The sequence below is a fragment of the Artemia sp. Qi Xiang Cuo genome, chromosome 1 (assembly GCF_049724085.1).
Source record: "Artemia sp. Qi Xiang Cuo chromosome 1, ASM4972408v1, whole genome shotgun sequence".
NCBI lineage: Eukaryota > Metazoa > Arthropoda > Branchiopoda > Anostraca > Artemiidae > Artemia > Artemia sp. Qi Xiang Cuo.
Window position 1 is genome coordinate 80471623 of NC_142794.1, and position 18416 is coordinate 80490038.

At 35.6% G+C, this 18416-nt stretch overlaps 2 protein-coding genes across 3 annotated transcripts in view; one reads left to right on the forward strand and one right to left on the reverse strand.

Moving 5' to 3' along the window:
- Window positions 1-6481, reverse strand: part of LOC148956788 (GTP cyclohydrolase 1-like) — a 45079-nt gene extending 38598 nt beyond the window's left edge. For both annotated transcript variants that reach the window (XM_089096439.1, XM_089096434.1), the window contains exon 1: window positions 6463-6481. The gene's annotated coding sequence lies outside the window, so the exon portion shown is untranslated. The remainder of the gene's footprint in view (window positions 1-6462) is intronic.
- Window positions 1-18416, forward strand: part of LOC148956787 (brachyurin-like) — a 625076-nt gene that overhangs the window by 168770 nt on the left and 437890 nt on the right. The gene's annotated exons all lie outside the window — the stretch shown is intronic.

The window sequence follows — 18416 nt, forward strand, 5'->3', positions numbered from 1 at the left end:
CTTGAGAAACTATTTGCACTGAGCTTGTCAAAATGGAGTATCTGCAATATCTCAGGACTAGCTAAGGGTATTAAGTTGAAACTATCAGGTTGAAACATGTTTTCTTTCAGGTGGAATTTAGCTTTCCCAAGTGCTGTTGCTTACAATTTTACTATAATAACGTTTCTCTTGGTAATCTTGCTAATAGGGTAAAATTGCAGTTCAGCGGCTCTTCTGTTGGAAGAATCGTAAAACAAAAAGAGTAGTACCGTACCATTTGACCCCTTTTTTTATACTCTTTCCAAATATCAAAGTCGCTTTTCTGACAATGTAACACCGCCCCTTCCTGATTGTCCCAGATACAGTCCTAATGATATATTTCATCGTTGTTGATAATCTCATGATGCGTCATGCCATCTTTATCAACAAGTTTGGTGTTTTCTTGATCTTTGAATCTAATTGTACGTTGACAATGATCCTGCGTCAATAATTTCAATGGAACTGTGGATAAAATATTTACTGAACTGATTTAAGAATTTGGATAAAAATGGAGGGAAACATCGTAATCTGATTAATAGAAACATGCTGCACATTATGAAGTACGAATCCAATTGTTTTAGTGATTTCCTTTAGTATTTTCTTTTGTATATCCTAGAACTATATCTGGGATAACCAAGTTGGGTGCATTGTCATAAACACGACCATGATATCTGGAAAGAGCATATGATAAGGACTTTAATGGCACTATTCGTATTCCACTTTAATTTAATATAACAGTTAAGTAATATATTAGGAAGCCCCGAATACAATTCAAAGTTTGCTTAAATTTTCCTGTGTTTTCATTTTTCAGAAACTCAAAAAAAAGCTATAAACCAGACTATCTGAAAGTTTGAATATGATTGACAATTTCAGTGATGAATTTGATCTTATATCCAGTATTAAGGTTATGAGGTACCTTAAAGAATCCCCCTATCTCGGCCAATGTAAACTCTTTTACTTTGTGAGACCAAACTATTTAGAATTGATAAGATAGTCTTGTCATGACCTGCAGAGCTTGGATAATAGATCTGAATAAATGTATGAAAACCAAGAGAGGAAAGGAAATAATAAATGAAAAATAAAATCAAATAAGTGAGAAAACGAGGATTTTGTCAGCCAGTAGCAAAACATGAAGACGAAAAACAAGCAAATATTTTGACAAAAACCTCTGCCAAGTCGTCCTCAGCGCTAAAAAAAAAAAAAAAAAAAAAAAAAAAAAAAAAAAAAAAAAAAATCAAAAACCTTTGGAAGTGAACACAACGAAAGTAGAATAAACACTGAATAAAAAAAAAAAACAGCCAGAAATAAATTCAAGAAAAATCACCAATTGGATTGAATAATAACTGTTGCCTGGCAATAGACTTCGCCATTCTGCAACTTCGATATTCATTGGGCATGGGGATATGTTGTCTTAAATTAGACTGAGCAAAAATATTGACTGAGTCTTTTGATATTAAAGTATTATAAATTGGGCTTAAGGAAATATCTCCAGTGTCTCTATTTATAGTCAAATTTCTGTTTATATATATATATATATATATATATATATATATATATAAATATATATATTTTATCTCAATTACCTCTTTCAAAGAAAGATTTATTCATTATTTCCTCATTTATTATTCAATCCTTATTATTCCCTTTCCTCTCTTGGTTTTATATGTCATGTATAGCCAGTGTGGTCTTAGAATGTATTTATCCGAATAAACGACAAAAAACTAAAAGCCGACAACAATATTCTCACAAATTGTAGAAAGACCGTTTTATGCCAGAGATAGAGATATTCAGATTCAATGAAACTTACATCATTAGAAAGCGGAAATTTTGTTTTTTCCCATTAAACGGAGCAGACGTTCCTTTTTAAAGTTTAAAAATTAGCAGTCCTTAAAAATGTCTTAGCATACCTGTTAGGAAAACGTTAAAAATCAGATAAAAAGAAGTTTTATTTGAGTAACTTGACGGGTTTGGGAGCTCCCTGTGGCGCTACTGGCTTTCATGCCATGTAAACCATGTCGACACAGGAGACGTATTACTTATGCTGTAAATACACTGAATAGACAGAGCTGTACTCAACAATCGGTAAAACATAATATTTTTTCTTAATTTTAATCTAGCTTCTCGTTAGCTTTTCAAACTACTGATACAAGATACACTATCGATTTTTAATGAGATTTCATTGAAATAATTTCGCAGCTTTGAGAGTTCCCTGTGGTAGGCTACTGGAAAAAATTCTCTGATAGACACTTTGTCTTTGACCCACTCAGCCGACGGCGAGACTCGCAAAATGATTTTTAGGTATCAAATGGCTTTAAGTTAATTCATATGCTATTCTTTCAATGTTTTCCGAATAGAATTCTGTCATTCCCTAGAGGTTACCGCTGGTCAGCGTCTTAGGCCAATGTTTTGCACTCAGTCTTTATTCATATGTAATTCGCTTTCCTTTTAACTTTCTTTAACTTACTATTAAGTTTATATTAGAGTTACTTCCAGGCACTTCCAATACAGTGACAAACCCCAATATCAAAGAAGTACTCCTTTCTTCTTAGTTCCGATGATTGCTGTGTTAAATAAGGATAAGTGAATAATTCCTTCATTATTCCCCATTTTCCCCAACCCTGGTGCGTATGATGGATCCGGTGATCATGGAGTCAGCTTTATGATTGGCCACCTTACACAAAAAAAAACTCTTCTTGTATGGGATCCAGGGGACCCCAGAATAGCCAGACTACGATTGAAAGGAAGAATACCCAACATCTCTACTATTGCTGTCTACGTACCAACGAGAGTGGTAACAGATGCTGATAAAGAATGCTTCTACACTGATCTGGAGCTTACGATGCAGAAATGCTCTAATATGATTATCTGATTTTAGCGGGTGATTGAAACTCCCGTGTAGACGAAACAGATCCCAGTGTTTGTGATATTATTTGTCCGGTCACTTACGACCAACGGTGCTCCAATGAAGATAGACTACATAAGTTCACAAGATCCCATAGCCTTACCACCACCAGCATTATTTTCCAACACAAAACCTCTCAAAGGAAAACTTGGCACTCAAATGATGGCTCCACAGCTGCCAAAATTGACCATATATCGAACCGTCAGCGTTGGTGCTCCTCAGTCATCGATTCTCGAGCTTACGGAGGAGCGTACATGGGATTAAAATTTGGAAGCGATCAAACAACTATAGGTTCAAAGATAATCCTGAAGTTGAGCGTGAGGAAAAGACAACCTCCCAAAAAGGGAGGCAGACGCAGAAAAAATTAAATTCAAACAGTCAAAGAAGAGTTCTGTCTGAGTTTACAGAACCAGTTCGCAAACCAGACTACTGAAAAGGTGGTCGCTGAAGTTATAGGCTGTGCTCCTGGAAAGATGAAGAAAAATTATGTCTCAGAGAAAACAGTAATGATAATTAAGGCTAGACGACAGGCATCCAACTCATCAACTGCAGTTAAAAATTCGCTGCGTAAACAGATTAAAACCAGCCTACTCCATTCCACAAAACCAGCCAGGCCAGCCAACAATTTAGGTATGAGTTTGCCTTAGAGATAGAAAAAGCAGCTAGAATTAATGACACGAGAAGGATGCGTAGAGCCCTCAACGAATTATCCAAAAATGAGACACCTATCACAGTCCCTTAAAAAACTCTCAAGGAAATGTGATCCGCGACGTACAAGATAAACTTAATCAGTGGAAAATAGCTTTAAAGACCTGCTTAATCCTAATATAGTCGTGCAAGATGTATCGTTGATGCTGCTACCAATGGCTAAAAAATCATCGTATAAAAGCGAAATGATACCACCTTCAGCCCCAGAGATACTAAACACGATCTACCGGCTAAAATACATTAAGTCACTTGGCAAAGATGGTCTTCCTCCTTAGCTCTAGAAGGCCTTATCACACGTTGTAGAGGAGCAACTAGAACTCCTCTTCAGTCTGATATGGGAGAAGAAAACCTTTCCGTCTGATTGGAACATGTCAGTGTTAGTACAAGTATTTAAAAAAGGGGATAAATGTGACAGACGCGACTACCGAAGGATATCACTCATGAACCAGATATTTTGAAAAGATTTACAACATCTTGGCAAAAGCTTAAGCGATCAAGTTGAAACTTTGAGGGAGTATTAAAGGTCAACTGGATTTATATTTTTGACTTGGAGAGAGAAGGAGGCAATAAATAAAAAGAGACAATGTGTATTCAAGAAAGAGCATGTCCGCAATAGCGGAAATTTTCAGGCACTGTTGGATAAAGGAAATGGGAGTGCTAGGGATAGCAGATTCAAATTTAGTTTTGCGAGGAGGTGAAACAGCTAACCAATGATTGTCTCTAATTAATACATACACAACATTTCTGCATTATTAATTCCTATTATACTTGTAATTAATGCAAGGTAAAGAGATATAAAGATTGAAATATACTATGCGATGCCATGTTGTCAATATGGCCTATATGCCAGATCTTTGGTACCCAGATCTTTCTAAGCTGGCGTTTTGTCAAATATTCCAAAGAAGGGCAAAAACCTTAATGAGTGATCAGGATACCAATTAGATTTCCAGTATCCTCAGCAAAGTTCTTGAACCTCTTCTGTTCCCAGAGATATCCAGCAGTTCGGATTCCGCCTAAATCTTAGTTGCACGTTTTTGCACAGATTATTAATAAAAGCTATCGAAAAAAAACCCATAGAATGGGATCTTTATTATTTATGGACATTGTGGATATCACGGGGGGCATTTGACTCAGTTGTGCAGTCGCAGGTTTTCCTGAATATACTTGAACGTGGAGTTGGTGCACATGTAGTTGCGCTTCTATTTTACTGGTACTCAGCTAGTTTTGTGAATGTTCGGCTCTCTGGAAATCAAACGAACAACTCAATTAAGCTCGTCCGAGGTCTTCGACAAGGATTTATTTTAAGCCCTATCCTTTTTAACACTCATACTTCTGGGATAGCAAAAAATATAATGGGACGATTTAGCATTGAACGTTGTGACCTTAGTCTTCTTTCGTATGCAGATGATTTGCTGATGCTAAGCTGCGATCTAATCTCTTTACAAGACAATATTGACCGATTGATAATTGGATATGATAGTGTTCATTTACAGGTCAACCCACAAAATACCGAGTATTTGGAATTAGTCCGACAGCAAATAAAAAAATGAACACTTGTTCACGGTTGTGTGACGGATGGGCAAGCATGAGCTTCACCGGGAAAGCCTATGATATATTTAGTAATAACTTACGGTCAAGATATTAGAAGTTCCCGTTTACTGGTAATCGAGAAAGTTACCAAGAGCATTCGATCAAGTTACAGCAGACTTGTTTCCCCCAAGTTTAGCCTGAACCAAATGATCCTTGCAAAGCTTTACACAGCAGTTGCTCTCCCTCGCCTCCTCTATTTATCGACTTTATGGGACTGATTTACCCAAACTGATAGACTTAAGGAGGGACGCCAGTCCAAAGCCGTTTTGGCTGATTCGATCCCTTTTCCTGGTCGGCAAAAAGGCTCAAACACAAAGATATCAGATTTCACACATATTTGAGTAAACAAACTCGAAGAGGGTGACTTCCAGGGGTTCCTTACGCTTTCAATATTAGTTACATTTTATGATAGATATTTTCACGGAGTGTAATAGGTAGGCGATTGAATGGTTAGGCGATTAAATTAGGTGATTAATTATGGAATAAAATGGCTTTGGAAAACTACAAATGAATTACTAAATGTATACATCTGATCCTACGCATGTCTTCTAATCCTGTCTGCCTTAAGTTTATCAGCTTATCTGAATTTGTGCCCGGCATAGATGACTTAGGAATTCTCCTCTTTTTGATTAAAACCAGTATATCCCGTCTCTATTATGCCTATATTTGAAAAATCAACTAAATTTGTATTCTTACACTGGCAAAAACGGTTCTTGGTAGAAAAGATATAAAAATAGCAAATAATGAATCATGATTCTGGCAGGATGAGAGCTGGGGTAGCCTATCCAGGTAATTTTAATATCTTTCTTAACCAAATCATAAATATTCGAAATAAATGCCACTGTTCTAAAGCCCATTAACCGTATAATGCACATAGGCCCTCGCCCATCCCCTCCCCCTAAACCTAAAATTAGGCGCCGTGTCGTATGTAGCTCGAGACCTCCTGCTAACATAATAAAGTTTGGTGACGGTTTCGGCCCGGCGGGCCGAAAATATTTCCATGATTTTTAACCGAAGTGGCTTGCCCCCCCCCCCTGAAAAAGCTGAAATGACGGGCCTGGAACTATCAAATATTATTGACTAGTTATAATTGATACAATAGATATGGAACTTATAATAGAACTGGGGACTAGTTACAATATAACTGGCTCAATATTATTCAAGGAACTACCACATAAGCTATGGCAGTTCCTTGTAGGCTACTAGCATTCATTAGAGGACCTAAAATAAACAAATAAACTCACATGTGGCCAATCACGAGCTTCTTGTAATTTTCAAGAAGATACGGCAGGTCAACAATCCAGCGCGAACCTTTGAGCAGTTCCGATTGTAAATTTCGTCCAGAAGTGATAGTTTTCATCGGCTCAATTAGTCCGGTAGGGGGTTTGCAGAACTTGAACTTGATCCTTTTCCAAAACTTGACTCTTCTGGAATTGGGTCTAACACCAAATGCTGGAACAAATACTTAGGTAAACTCGCCCTACCTCTTGCACGGTAGGTTAATTTCAATTTTTCACGATGGGCCTTAACATTTGGCAAACCCAACCCACGCTTATTTCTCTTTTTCCCCATAGTTGTCAAACTTGATTGTTGAATTCACAATTTCCCAGTACTTCCAACTTATTCGCACAATTTGTCGAATGTCCAACTCTCAAGCTAACGCTTTTAAATTATACACACCAAATAAATCATTTCAAGAGCTAAAGCTTCACTAAATCAAAGTCAAACTGACCGCTTTTGAACAAAAGGAAGCGCTAACCCCCTCAGCATAATTTATGCGCCCACATCCGTTTGATTCCAAGCATTTTAGGCTCTTTGTCGGGTGATAAGCAATTTGAAACGTTGGTATGTAAAGTATTTGAAGGGACTGCAGTCAGCAAGTGTTTTTTATAAAAATATGCTGTTATCGCTTCAATAGAATATTTTTCGCTGCATTTTTAAGTACCAATTACGACAATATTGACTGCAGCGATCTTGCAGGCAAACCCAAAATAGGTTTTCGAGTTTTTTTGGGATTTCAGGAAAAATAGGTGTCGGCTTTAGCATTTTGCTAAATCAAAATGTTCACCTGATTCTGTTCTATTAGAAAAGACTGAGACCGCCTAACTGCCTCAACTATTAATGTCAGACAAACTCAAAACACTTACTATGGGAGAGATAGGAAGGTCGCTTCAAGTATGGTCGCCCCTTAAACTAAGGTCAGTGTACTGTAAATATCAAGGGACTGTATCAGTAGAGTATCGAGTGGAGTATCTATGTAAGTATCAAGTGGACGCTTTAAATTTCCGGGTCAATTACATTTTAAATTTTGACTTGGGGACCAGGGGGATCTTATCAAGAACAATAAATTTTGAAAAAATGCGGTCCTATTTATCCTGAGTGCGAAACATTTCTTTTTTTATACTACTGATTTGTTTTAAGATTTCAGGTCAAAGAATATGTATTTTGAAGATTGTGGTTTTTATTAGTCAAAATGTCAACAACTTCACTCTTGAGTTGCCAACTAAAATCAATTCGTGATTAAAAATGTCCTTTATAGAGGATTTGGCGAAAATTTTTATTGCGTAATACCTGAACTTCATAAACAGCTGAAGAGGTAGGGCCACAAGTCATAAATGGATATAGTTGAATCAGTTTGAAAACAGAAATATGTTTAAAAAAAACTGAAAAAAGGAAATTAAAGCTGAAATGGGGGCTTTTTTGGGTAACTGGAAATTTGGAACTTAACACCACAACATGCCAACCCTCTCCTCCTTTTCGAGCTTTAAAACTCAAAAAACGGGAAACCTTCTTGGCAGTGGGCCTATAGGTTTTCAAAAAAACTTATTTTATTGCAGGCCCTAGCCCCAAAACTCGACCCACAAAAATATTTCCACTCAGATTATATTTAACTGATTAGAAGCTTACCAGATTAGAAGATACTAGCTCAAAGCAAAAACTAAACATAATGATCCCGTGATTTCTTCATTCAATTTTGAAAATGCCCCTAATCTGATTATAAAGCTTCCTTGAAGTTTATTTATATAAATAGCCCCTGAATGAGGAGTCATCCTTATTTTAAATTAGCAGTGCCTTCTTACCTAGAGTTCCTCCTTTATCCAAATTAATTTTAAAAAGTTTTTCCCCTAAACAAGTTTTTCAAAGAAAAGTAAAGAGCTCTATTAAACCAAAAATGAGCAGAAATAGTCAAACATTACATCGTTGGCGTAAACTACCACAAACCGAAATCAATAAATAAATGAAACCGAAACGAACAGAAATTAGAATGAATAACCGAGTCAACCTCAAAATGAGCAAAAACTAACATGATTAGTGCTGACAACTCCCATGCCTTAAAATACAATTTAAATGTTTTCACTTTTTTACTTTAATAAATAAAAAAATTGAAACTTTAAGGAATAAATATCAGTATATGTAAATTAAACTGACAGTCCACGGTCCTTTGTTATTTTTTTTCAGGACAGTGCATATTATGTTCTGGTCTTGAGAAGGCATGGGGGTTTTCAGCCTTATTAATGTTACTTTCTGTTAGTTTTGAGTTTGAAGCGGTTATTTACTGTTATTTATCTTCGTTCCGGGTATCATTCATTTTTTTATGGTGATTTGTGGTAGTTTCGCGCTTTGAAGATTATTTGACTTTATTTCTGCTCATTTTTGGTTTAATGGAGCTCTTTTTTGAAAAACTTGTTTAGTTGAAAAAGTTTTTTTAACTAATTTATGTTCGTTTTTTATTGACTTGGTCTTTTTCGTGGAAAAAAATATTTTATATCTTTACGGTTTTTTCTATAAGAATCCATAGTTTGGCTTGTTATTTGCATGAGGGAGAAACTTTTTCACCAGTGTTTAATCCTGACACAAATAGTACTGTTTAATTTAATTTTATATCTCCTCAAGTTGACCTGAAAAATATGATATAATATCGTTCCCAAAAAAATCTTTCTACGCTCTTTGACAACTTGGATGGATTTACACTCTTTTGATTTATTTAAATATTAAGAGCAGAAGTAGTAACAGTAGTAGCCCCAAGTTTCAAATTAATACCCCCAGTCGTTGTTGATATATTGCTGAGGTGTCTTATTTACAACCCTATATAAAGTACCGTTTGATTTATTTTTTAGAGAAAATTTAGTTTTAAAGCATAATGGGCCGATTACATAATTACGGGGGGCTGGCATATCCAATACCCTAGAGACATAGTTACTGGACCGTCCTAATATGCTGCACAAAATAACTGCTTAAAAATGTTTGACTAAATGTGTTTGGAAAAGGAATGGACTTGAGAGGAGGGCTGCTTCCCCTCCAATCTCGTTCGACTCTTAAAAATGACACTAGAACTTTTTGATTTAGTTCAACTTCCGCCTAAATATTCCTTGAAAGCTTCACCTTAATACTCTTAGCTTGTACAGTAGCAATAGTTGCGCATTAGTAGAAGTATGCGCATAGCACCTTTGGTTTCTTTGACACCCCCTTCAACACACGCTGAAAGTTTAAACTTAAGACCATGAACCGTTTTCGAAGCATTTCTTATATATCCTCTTAACAACATATTTGCGCATATTGTGTTTCAATTTAGGTCCATTCAGTTTCAATATTTCCTAAATTTTTTGCCAAAATACCCTCAGTTTTAGCAGAAGTAGCAGTTGTAGCAGCAAAGTTAATAGTAGTAGCCTTAGCTTTAGTGGCAGTAGTAGTAATAGTAATAATAGCAGCAGTACTAGTAGTATGATTAGAAGTAGTAGCAATAGGATGCAAATATTTTCTTATGGTTTATTCAACATCCCCCACAACAAGCCCTGTTAGTTTCAACTTCATACACCAAACTGTTCCTAAGATATTGCAGCTACGCCCTTTTGACAACCTACATACAGATGGTGTGTTGTGATTAAGTTCGCCCCTCCCCCAGAAAAAAAATTCCTTGAAAATTTCACCCTCATACCATTTAAGCATAGTTGTAACAGTAGTAGTCTTTGTACTACTAGCACTAGTATTAATAGTAATAGCGGTAGTACTAGTGACATCAGCAGTATTAGCGTATTGCCTTTACCAAGCAGTTGCAATAGAAGTAGTAGTTGAAGTAACAGTAGTAATGTAGCAGTGATAGAATTACTATTAGTAGCCTGAACATATTGCCTTTTGGTAAGATGACATTCCCCTTTTAGCATTCTCTGAAAGTTCTAATTTAATAGCCATAATCAATTCTTGAGATACGCTCCTTTTGACAATGTGAATGCACATAGCGTCTTTTGATTTAGTTCAAATTTTCCCTCAAAACTGTAAATGGAGTAGTCTGGTAGTAGTAGCAGTAGTAGTGGTGGTAGCAAGCAAATATTCCCTTTTTGATCACTTCCCTTATCATTTCCTGAAAGTTCCAAATTAATATACCCAGTCATTCATGAGTTACGCCCTTTTGACAATCCATATACTCAGAATGTGTTTTGATTTAGTTCAGCATTCCCCTCAACATTCTACGAAAGGCTTACCTGAGTTCCCTTCGTCTTTTTGGAAAATAAAGTTCAAACATGCATCTAACTTCCAATCAAATGAGCCCTATCCAATCCAAAATCTATACAACCATCCGTTCCATAAAAACTTTATATGCCCGTGGCATAACTTACAACCCTTGCCCCTGATCTCTGGAGGGTTGTGTACACCCTGAATGAACAGTTAGATGCTCTTTGGACTGTTGTGAACACAATGGCTATCTCACCATTTCGATTGGATGTGTTTGGGGACATGAGGGTGTCAGGGGGGTGGGCTAGTTGCCCCCATAACTTTTGATTCTTAAAAGAGAACTAGAGCTTTAAATTTCCAACCTGATAAGCCTCCTTTGAAGATCACACAACCACCCCTTTCATAAAAAGTTTATAAGCCCCCAAGGGACAACTTACAATCCTTGCCCCAGACTCTAAGGGGGTTGTGTTAACCCCAAAGGCCTTGTTATGTCACCTTTAGACTGTTTTTGAACAAATGGTTATCTCAAAATTTTTATTGGATGTATTTGGGGAGAATGGACCGTGAGGAGAAGGCTAGTTGCCCTCCGACACTTTGACTCTTAAAAAGGGTACCGGAACTTTTGATTTACAATCCAATGAGTCCCCTCCGAAGATTACGCGACCATCATGTGCATAAAAACTTTATATGCCCCCGGGGCATAACTTACAACCCTTGCCCTGAGGGTTGTGGGGGGTGTCATCTTCAAAGAAATAATTATTGGACCTTTCAACTACGCTGAATAACATGGCTATCCCATAATTTTGATTGGATGTATTTTGGGAAATGATGGGCGTGGGAGGGGTGAGGGCTGGTTGCCTTATAAAAAAAAAACCTTATATGCCCCCATGGATTAACTTACACTCCTGGCCCTGCGGGCTGTGGGGAGTGTCATCCTCAAAGACATAACTTCTGGGCCTTTCAATTACATTGAACAAAATGGCAATCTCCAAATTTTGATTGGGTGTTTTTGGGGAAATGATGGGCGTCGGTGGAGGGCTGGTTGCCCTCAAATCACTTTCGACAATTAAAAATGGCAGCCCTTTCAATGTCCAATCGGATGAACCCTGTCAGTGTTTCTACGACAACTATTGCTATACAAACTGCCCTGGTCTAAAAAAAACAAACACCCCCCCCCCCAAAAAAAAAAAAAAACACTAGTACATTTTGCCCATATCGTTCTTTACGTAGGCAGCGCTATTGCGCTGCCTATGATAAGTAGCATTTCTTTTTAACTTCACGAGCATTTTTGTATTCGGGATATGTTCATTAAACTGGAACCACTTAACGTTAACAATACAATACCCCACAAACAATACACAAAGCAATGCCCCACAACTTTATAGCAAGGTCTACAATTATCCTGATCTGCATGCAGAATCTTCTCATATTTTCAAGGCAATCCCAATTACCTTAGCCACTGATTTCCTGTTAAATCTCTCGCACTTGGATACTTAATCTAAACTACTAGTCACCTTATCTAGTCTGTACACATAATTCTTAAGTTATTCAGATTTACATGCTCATATCATTAACGTATGTACTCACCTCAGGGACATACATAGGGAGAAGGAGAGGCTTTCAGGTTCCTACTCCATTCCCCAATAAATAATTTTAATTTTGTTATGATTTTCCCATAGTATCAAATTTTCCCAACATGTATCCTATTTTCGGCTTTTTTTCCAAATATTTCCTCTCCCTCACCCCCCACACACATTTCAGTGTAAGTACCTAATTTAAATAACTACACATGTAATAAAGAAAAATTAGTGGACAAAAGGGCATCCTTACTTGTCATTTTTTTAACGAATAATTTATTTCAGACTTCAAATTGTTTGTAAAATTTTACCTTATTAATGCTCGGAATTTTTAGAGCTTATAAAAGTTGGATGTTCGACAACTTAGAATAATAAGATCAAAAATATAATAAAAACAAGAGGGGAAGGAAAGTAAAAAGCAAAAGAAAAGAAAGATAAATGAAGATGGGATGAAAACTACTAGTGCCACCAAAAGCATAGGGTCTGGCAACTTCATTAAAAAAGTACAAGATTCCAAAGAAGATTCGAAATCTGGTATGGTTAATCCTCAGTTTCATATTGCTGAAATTTTTCTCTTAGTGATAGTTAGTGTGAATTTTTTGTTTTCAAGAACTAATTAAAGCTAAAATGCAGTCTGAACAAAGTAGACCTAGGTTAGCTAGGGAAAATCTTGCCAGGTTAAGTAATATAGTTTACTGTAAGCTGGTAGGGCTACTGGGCCATAAATCAGCATGCTTTAACTGCACATAAATTTTAAAGTATCTGAAAGGACAGCTATACAAAGTTTAGGGTCAAAAAGGCAACCTAAGGCCAAATGGCGTTGGTGAATCGCCAGCTACACTTTTATAACTTTAACGTTACATAGTCTTTGAGGGTATACATGAGTGCAGCTATTCATAAATCACGAATGATGTACGGCTACTTATGTATCAAGTAATTCTAGGTTTTAAAGCTAACTTTAATTACAGTATTCAACAACTATCATCAGCTAAAAATACAAAAGCCTAACTATTATTCAAGCCATACAGATGAATATCTTAAGACAAATAAATTATTTAATCATAGAATTCAATTACGCCTTGGCCCAATAACAACTTTTGAATGACAAACTTGCACTTCATAAGACTGAGCTTGACACCTCTGCTCTTTAGCCTGCCAAAAAGCTAGTGTGAATATTATTTTCAATGATATTCATATTTGCTGAAATGCAAAACATGTTAATCATTTTCCAAGTTCAAATATTATATAATACACTACTTTGGAAAAAAAAACTCTTAATTACTTAAAGCATATGAAACACATCTGTACAAATTACAACTTGAAAATATTCACCAGAATATAATGCCAAATCAGCCAAACTACTAGTGGCATCAGACAATTGAGTAGTTAATTCTTTGTCTCTTCCCATTTTAGCTCTATAATTATCTTGCTCTGATTCAGATATGTCTAAAAATAAAAGAAATTATTTACAATTTTACGCATATATAGGTACCATACAATTCTACCTTCATACAATTCGGGTATATGATGGCAGAATTGGACTCTACAAAGTGGGTTGGCATACAGATCTCTTTTATTATTGGAGCAGAAGATGTTTATTCTGTGTACTTGAGGAACTCCTTACACCAGCACCGTGCATCTCTATTGAATGATCTCTGTAAGAGGATGTTCTATCAAACCCATCAGTATATTCCTTGAAACAACAAGGGTTAAAAATATAATCAAAAACTAGTGGGAAAAATAGGAAAAAGATTCGTTGAATTTCGTAAATTTTTATGTGCCCAATGCAGCCAGTTATACTTTTTTTTTAAGAAAGTATGTTCAAATAAGCAAAAAGCCAGGTATTTATACCAAAAAAGCAAGTTCCTTTTATGTGCCACCCTCTAAAATATTTGGATTTATTTACTTACGTTACAGATAAATACATTTATTTAACTTTTGGGTGCACTCTGCTTTATGTTGGTGGATCAGAGAATACTTCTAAGCAACAAGTGGGCCTGATAAATACAGATTTATGCACATTTTGACATGATTTTTCCTTTAGATAGAGTTCTAGAAGGTTTCTAGAGTGGAAAAGAATATCCCTTATGCATGTATGAACTTGTATATTACTTAGATTATCATATATTGTTAATATTACAAAACAACTAAAACTTATATATTTTCCTTGAAATGTTTCAATAAATCACAAAAATTCTTAGAGGTGGATAACATCTATTGGATCAGTAGGAACAGACAATACTACTGCTACTGCTACTACTACAACATCTCACCGCAGCATCAAGCAGCCTGAGGCCAACACAGCTACACATGGTCCTCATTCATCCTAATATATTCAAAGCCTCCCACTTTGTACCCAGCCAGGAAATTCCCATTTCCCTTGAATCTTTCTTTACATCCTTCCTCCCCAATCGCGGACGACCAACTTTCCGTCAAGTTTTAGACGGTTGACCGGAAAGGACAACCTTTTATAGTTTTTTGTCCTTCATCTGCAGAATGTGCCCTAGCCATCTCAACCTTTCTCTCACTATAGCCCTAGAAATCAGGATCGAATCTCACACTTATCATACAGCCTACTATTTGAAATACGGTCAGTCAGCCAGATATTCAAAACAATCCCCAGGCAATTTCTCTGGAAAACATTCAGCAAATATTTGTCCGTCTTTCGGAGCGCCCTAGCTTCACGACTATGTTTGACTGCTGTCATCACTGTAGCTTCCGATATTCTAATCTTGGTTTGCAGACGTATCTTCCTATTTCTCCACTTTTTCCAACTGTGAAAAAAATACCTTGAGCCTTGGATATTCAACTTTTAACATCTTCACAGTTCCCAGTGTCTTTATTAATAGTACTACCAAGGAAAGTGAGGCTGTCCATTTGATCAATCTTTTCATTACCCAATGTCACCTTTTCATCTTCACTTATTCCTAGCCTTAGGATTTTAGTCTTTCTAACATTTATTTTCAAACCTATTCTAGCACCCTAAACTTGTAACAGCTCTTAAAGTTCATTCATTTTGCTCGCAATTTTATCTAGGATACATCTAGGATGCTTAAACTATCAGCACAATCTAAGTCCAGGAAAGTTTTCTTACCCGTTCGATTCCGTGTTCTCCCTTTGTCTTTCCTGTCCTCCTTAAGACAAAGTCCTTGAAAATGATCAATATAAAAGGGGATAAAACGCAACAGTGCTTAACTTCTGATTTAATACAAAACCAGCTTCTACCCTCATTTCCTACTTTAACTCTTGTATACAGCAGTGTTATTCTTGTATATAGCACTAATCACTTCAATGTATTTGTCTGGTATACCCAACAAGGATAAGGCTTTCACTAAAGCTCTTCTATCAACAGAATTGAACGCTTGGTCATAATCTATAGGACTGAGGACTGAAGGTGTTCAATAACTCAGGCGCTTCTCAATTATTAACATAAGAGTGAAACTTGAGTCAACACATCCTGTACCCTTCTTAAAGCTGCACTTTTTACTCTTAAAACTTTGTCTACAGCATCTTTCAGTCTAAAAAGTACCATATTAATAAGTAATTTCCTACCTACAGGGACCAGGCTAATGCCTCTATAATTACCACACTCATTCTTATCACCTTTCTGATTAAGGGGTTTAATTAGTTTTACTAAAATCGCTAGATACTTCCCCCTTTTCACAAATCATACTTACAATCTTCAGTAAATTATCTCTAATCTCAGAGGCACCATATTTAAAAGACCCCATTACAACACTATCAACACCCAGGCATTATTATTTTTAATCCTTTTAGTACTGTCACTAATTCTTCCTCAAAAAAAAAAAATCTCCCTCCACATCCGAGGCATAACAAATTTTTCATTTTCCTCCATATCTTTTCCTGCAACTCCATCCTGTTTTAGAAAATTCTCAAAATATTCTAACCATCTCACTTTAACTATTTTGTTGTCGCTATTACTCGCCCTGTTCCTATCTTTACTGGGACAAGTCCCGATTGACTACTCCCTCTGAATTTATTAACATGCCAGTATAATATTTTACTACTATGCTGTCTAGTGGCATCTTCTAGATCCTCAGCAATTTTATCCATGGCCTCCACTTCACACCCCTTTAGCTCATATTTCAATGCTTTCTCCACTTCCTCTTATTTTCGTATGATCTATCGCTCAGATAATTCTTGTTCAAGCCCCTTCTCCTCTCTATAATCTTTTCTGCTTGTAAGATACTATTCCATTTTTTTATTTCAAAATTATAATTCCTCTATTTTCCTCTCACGTCTTAAATGAAAATTGTTTGGGTTTTTCAAAATTTATAAATATATAAATAACAAAAAAAATACAATTTAATGTAGATAGGTTATAACATACATTTAACCCAAAATTATCAACAATATAATGAAACCAATCAAATAGTTCAAATTCACTTTATCTAATGTTTATATTTTGCTTACAATTGTAAGATGAGTCTATTTGAAATGTTTTGATTTACAATGAACAACTAGCAAAACTTTGGATTAGCCAGAGAAACAAAATCTTTGAGCAAAAATGCCATAGTGTACTCTAGATAGTTATAGCCTAGTTCTGTACAGTAGCAGAAAACAAAATACAGAGCTATGAGCCATGAATAATAAGTCTTTTTTTTTGGGGGGGGGGGGTGCATTCTCCAGTCAACCTTGTGCTGGTCAAAAGAGAATAGTGTTCTGATAAAATAATGGAAGTAGAAAATTTAAGACAAGCAAATAATACAAATAAATGGCTTGACGGGTTTGTAAGTTTGCATGAATTATCATTTTGTTTATATTTATTTTCTACTACATCTATAGAGCATATAGCCTGAACCAGCATTTTTTGGTGTATAGTTCCTGAAAATTTTGGAGATTTTAGCTCACCAAATCTATTCCAGAAAATCTACTAGGGTACTAGAAAAAGAAAATGGATAATATCAAGCCCTTGTGCATAATTCAGAGGCAAGCATCAAAGATCCTGTATTGAAAAATGAGGCGTGATTGTCAAATTATTAGTATGCCTGAGCTTTCATTGATACTGAAGCCCTTGGCAGAGTCAAAGCACCAAAAGGAGAAAAGTGGCGACCTTGTAAAGGCCAAATCATATTGATGTTTTAATAATACTAAGCTTTAGCTAGAGCTAATTCAAGGCAACCAATCATAAATTTTCAATTTATTGAAAAATTCTACTGCAAATTGTGATTAGAACTACTAAAAACTATTCAACTAAAAATTTTGAATGCTAGCATACCCTAGCAAACACAAAGACATCTTTCAAACAGCAAATAAGATAATTTATTGGTTTACTTTCAAAAAACCCCCTTGGTAAACTTGGTAGTACAATGTGATAAATAGCAGTCAAATGTAGCTTGCAGTTTGTAAATTGAAAACTATCAGCTTTTAATCTAAATTCTTTATGATATTCTTGGCACCTTCTATCTAGTGACAACCCCCTCCCTCCAACCATTCAAAAATTTATTCTAGATCTACTGGTGCTAACGTACAACCAATGTTAAAATAAAGCTGGACTTTTGACCATGATTTTTCATGATGTAATTTAATGTTCAATTACTATTTTTAATGGCAATTTTTCTTTTTTGCGGCAGTATTTGCTTTCTGTATATTTTTCTGATGGCTTGAAATATTAATTTTGGTATGATTGAATACTGTAAAAGGAACTTTTGTAGCAAATAGCATTTTTTTTAACATTTTTTTAAAAAAAACCTTTCAGTTTTAATGATTGAATTTTAATGTAAGTTTCTTTTATATTGTTTTTATTCTCTTCATCTGTTTTGCTGAGGACGGCCCTTGGATATAGGGTCGAAATATTCATTTAAAATTGCGTTCCACTGTCTTTTATAAAAATTTCCCTGTTGTTCTACTTATTTGTTTAGGACTTTTGTTGATAAAATATTCATCTTGTTAATGATTAGTTCCATCAAGAGTATTCCCATATGTGAAGAGACTGACACCTGTTTTTGAAAAAAGTTCTTAATAAAAAAAAGTGTGATAGTTCTAAACACATAAAGGAAATATTCAGGATAATAACATTGACTAGTAAAGAAAAACTACAATATAAAACTAACTATTATCAAAACAGAAAGACCAAATTCAGGCTCATTCAAACTAAGCATAAGAGTAGACTTTTCATGATAGCATCCCAATATCCAGGCGTTTCAAAT